At 62.7% G+C, this 4,327-nt stretch overlaps 1 pseudogene; it reads left to right on the plus strand.

The window, feature by feature from the left end:
* Positions 1-574: 574 nt before the first annotated feature.
* On the plus strand, positions 575-3,886 carry LOC137308642 (autism susceptibility gene 2 protein homolog; annotated as a pseudogene).
* The last annotated feature ends 441 nt before the right edge of the window (positions 3,887-4,327 follow it).

Genomic DNA, 4,327 nt, shown 5'->3' on the forward strand with positions numbered 1-4,327 from the left:
CTCTCTCTCTCTCCCCTCCCCTCTCTCTCCTTCCCCCTCTCTCCCCTCCCCTCTCTCTCCTCCCCTCTCTCTCCTCCCCCTCTCTCCCCTCCCCCTCTCTCTCCTCCCTCTCTCTCTCCTCCCCCTCTCCTCTCCCTCTCTCTCTCTCTCCTCCCTCTCTCCTCTCCCTCTCTCTCCTCCCCCCTCTCTCTCTCTCCTCCTCCCTCTCTCTCTCTCCTCCTCCTCTCTCTCTCTCTCCTCCCCCCTCTCTCTCTCCTCCCCCTCTCTCTCTCCTCCCTCTCTCCTCTCCTCTCTCTCCTCCCTCTCTCCTCTCCCTCTCTCTCCTCCCCCCCTCTCTCTCTCTCTCTCTCCCTCTCTCTCTCTCTCTCTCTCTCTCTCTCTCTCTCTCCCTCCCCCTCTCTCTCCTTCCCCTCTCTCCCCTCCCCCTCTCTCCCCTCCCCCTCTCTCTCCTTCCCCCTCTCTCCCCTCCCCCTCTCTCCCCTCCCCTCTCTCTCCTCCCCCTCTCTCTCCTCCCCCTCTCTCTCCTCCCCCTCTCTCTCCTCCCCCTCTCTCTCCCCTCCCCCTCCCTCCCCAATGTGCAGCCGCCAGCACCGTGTTTGCTCACAAGGACGGCCCCGGGGCCCAAGGCTTCGAGAACCCGCGGGACCAGTGGAACCGCCTGCACCAGACGCCCCCGTCCTTCCCCACCCCACCCCCTCCGTGGCCCAGGCCGGGAGAGCGAGATCGAGAGCGGAGCGGCCCCCAGGACAAGGAGCGGGAGGCGGAGAAGCGCGAGATCCCCATCATCAAGGAGGAGAAGGAGAGGTGAGCAGTGGGGGAGGCTCATTTCTCTCGTCAACGCCCCCCCCGGGGGGAGGGGGGTGTGGTTAAAGGGTGAGGGGGAATCCCCCTGGTGAGAGGTTAAAGGGTGAGGGGGAATCCCCCTGGTGAGAGGTTAAAGGGTGAGGAGGATCTCCCGGGTGAGAGGTTAAAGGGTGAGGGGGATCTCCCGGGTGAGAGGTTAAAGGGTGAGGGGGATCTCCCGGGTGAGAGGTTAAAGGGTGAGGGGGATCTCCCAGGTGAGAGGTTAAAGGGTGAGGGGGATCTCCCGGGTGAGAGGTTAAAGGGTGAGGGGGATCTCCCGGGTGAGAGGTTAAAGGGTGAGGGGGATCTCCCGGGTGAGAGGTTAAAGGGTGAGGGGGATCTCCCGGGTGAGAGGTTAAAGGGTGAGGGGGATCTCCCGGGTGAGAGGTTAAAGGGTGAGGGGGATCTCCCGGGTGAGAGGTTAAAGGGTGAGGGGATCTCCCGGGTGAGAGGTTAAAGGGTGAGGGGGATCTCCCGGGTGAGAGGTTAAAGGGTGAGGGGGATCTCCCGGGTGAGAGGTTAAAGGGTGAGGGGGATCTCCCGGGTGAGAGGTTAAAGGGTGAGGGGGATCTCCCGGTGAGAGGTTAAAGGGTGAGGGGGATCTCCCGGGTGAGAGGTTAAAGGGTGAGGGGGAATCCCCAGGATGAGGGGGAATCCCCAGGATGAGGGGGAATCCCCAGGGTGAGGGGGAATCCCAGGGTGAGGGGGAATCCCCAGGGTGAGGGGGAATCCCCAGGGTGAGGGGGAATCCCCCGGGTGAGGGGGAATCCCCCGGGTGAGAGGTTAAAGGGTGAGGGGGAATCCCTCGTGTGAGAGGTTAAAGGGCGAGGGGGATCCCCCGGGTGAGAGGTTAAAGGGCGAGGGGGATCCCCCAGGTGAGAGGTTAAAGGGCGAGGGGGAATCCCCCGGGTGAGAGGTTAAAGGGCGAGGGGGTTCCCCCGGGTGAGAGGTTAAAGGCTGAGGGGGATCTCCCGGGTGAGAGGTTAAAGGGTGAGGGGGCAATCCCCGGGGTGAGAGGTTAAAGGGTGAGGGGCAATCCCCGGGGTGAGAGGTTAAAGGGTGAGGGGCAATCCCCGGGGTGAGAGGTTAAAGGGTGAGGGGCAATCCCCGGGGTGAGAGGTTAAAGGGTGAGGGGCAATCCCCGGGGTGAGAGGTTAAAGGGTGAGGGGAAATCCCCGGGGTGAGAGGTTAAAGGGTGAGGGGCAATCCCCGGGGTGAGAGGTTAAAGGGTGAGGGGCAATCCCCGGGGTGAGAGGTTAAAGGGTGAGGGGCAATCCCCGGGGTGAGAGGTTAAAGGGTGAGGGGGAATCCCCCCGGGTGAGAGGTTAAAGGGTGAGGGGGAATCCCCCCGGGTGAGAGGTTAAAGGGTGAGGGGGAATCCCCCCGGGTGAGAGGTTAAAGGGTGAGGGGGATCCCCCGGGTGAGAGGTTAAAGGGTGAGGGTGAATCCCCCCGGGTGAGAGGTTAAAGGGTGAGGGGGATCCCCCGGGTGAGAGGTTAAAGGGTGAGTGTTCTCTCCAGCCCCTGATGGTTCGGTGGGTTATGGAGGGACCCTCACCGAGGGGGGCCGGGTGAGGAGGATTGTTAACTGCGAGTTCGGCCCCCCCGCCCTCCGGCTAACGGTGATGTTTCTTGTCCGCAGAGACGGCCTGTACAACAGGCCCCCGGTCCGAGCCTCGCCGGCCTCCCTGACTCGGAAGATGAGCCACGGCCCCGGTCCCCCGGAGGAGGAGAGGGAGCGGGCGAGGGAGCGGGAACACTTCAAGCAAGAGCAGCGAGGCCGGGACGTCCAGGGCCCGGCCAAGAGACCGGCGGAGGACCCCGGCAAGGCAGCAGCACCGGCCCCCGCCGCCAGGGACCCCTCCCCGTACGGCCGGAAGCCGGAGCCCGAGGTGCGGGTGAAGGAAGAGCAGGACACGGGGCCTGGGGGCTTCGAGCCGGCCCGTCGCCTCCCCTCGGCCTCCCTCCCTCTGCCCCTGGTGGTGGGAGCAGGGTCCGTCCACCAGCTCCCGGGCCTGGCCCTGCTGGAGCGGAACCGAGTCCTGGCCGGGCCCTTCCTGGGGGTCAGCCACACCGACCGCTTCGCCTACGGCTGGGACCCCTTCCGCGACCCCTGGAGGGATGCGTACCGGGCGGTGGAGCTGCAGCGCCGCGACCCCCTGGCGCAGGAGCTGGCCCTGCGGGCCGAGCCCCTCCAGCGCCTGCCGGGCCCCCGCTTCTACGACCACGAGCGCCACTACCGGGAGCCCCCCCACCGGGGCTACGGCCAGGAGCAGGGGGCCCTCCTGGAGGAGCAGCTCCTGCTGCGGGAGGAGTACGAGCAGCGGGCCCACCTCCTCTCCAGCCTGGAGGCCCACCCGGGCTTCCTCGGCGGGCCCCCGCTCCACCACCACCACCACCACCACCACTACCCGCCCCGGCTCAGCCCCTCCCTGGTCCACCAGGGCTCGCTCCTGAGCAAGACCCCCCCCATCGCCACCCTGGCCGCCCCCCCCGCCCCTCATCTCCTCCGGCCCGCGGCCGGGCTCCCCTCGCTCCCGAGCCACCCCTCTCTCGGCCTCTGACCTTCGGGACATTGCTGTCTATAGCCACAAGGACCGAGACTCCAGATAGTGGTCAGCAGGGAGCGGGGGGCACTGGTCTTAAAATAAGGAAACGGACTCGTCTTTCAAACGTCTCCCCGTGCATTAAATGCGCGGGGAGAACTCTCAACTTTTTAGAACAAAAGGCCTTCAAAGAAAAGATTACCCTGTAAATATTTATATATTATATAACCAGTGCAGAACTGTAGCTTTGGAAGAAACAACACAAAATATTTTGTACATTTTTAAAAAGGTTCAGGATGTGATTTTAAGCGATGCGATTTTTTTTTTTGTCTCTTTTTTTCCCCCCCCCCCCCCCTTTCCCAACAGTTTCTGTTGTATTTTATTTTATTTTATTTTTTCGAAACCGTATCTACATTGTGAAGACTAAGCTTAATTAATCGTACTTGTGAACCGATGGAGGAGTCGATGTAGCTGAATATTATAAGGGATTTAAAACAATCAGCGGGCCCGTTGTTGCTTTTCACAACCGACAACGCGACACACCTCCCCGCGTCCGAGTCTCGATCGTCGAAGCTGCGGAGGACAGTCCGCGAGGGCCCCCTCCCCGACTTAACGTCTTGGCATCTCCTCCCCCCGTCTCTTAAACGGCGGGTCTGTCCGGGGGGGGGGGGGGCGCAGCGCGGGAGCCGTGGCCCAAACGGGGGCAGGCGGGGAACTGGGAGGCGAGCGGTCTCCGCCTCGTCGAGCTCTCGGCCTGATCTGGGAGTCTTGACGTCTCAAAATAAATAAATAAATCCAGTGGGGAGTTCAGGAGAAACTTCTTCACCCCAGAGAGTGGTGAGAATGTGGAACTCGCTCCCACAAGGAGTAGTTGAGGTGAATAGTGTGGATGGATTTAAGGGGAAGCTGGATAAACACATGAGGGAGAGAGGGAATAGA

The sequence above is a fragment of the Heptranchias perlo genome, unplaced genomic scaffold (genome assembly GCF_035084215.1).
Source record: "Heptranchias perlo isolate sHepPer1 unplaced genomic scaffold, sHepPer1.hap1 HAP1_SCAFFOLD_1351, whole genome shotgun sequence".
Lineage (NCBI taxonomy): Eukaryota > Metazoa > Chordata > Chondrichthyes > Hexanchiformes > Hexanchidae > Heptranchias > Heptranchias perlo.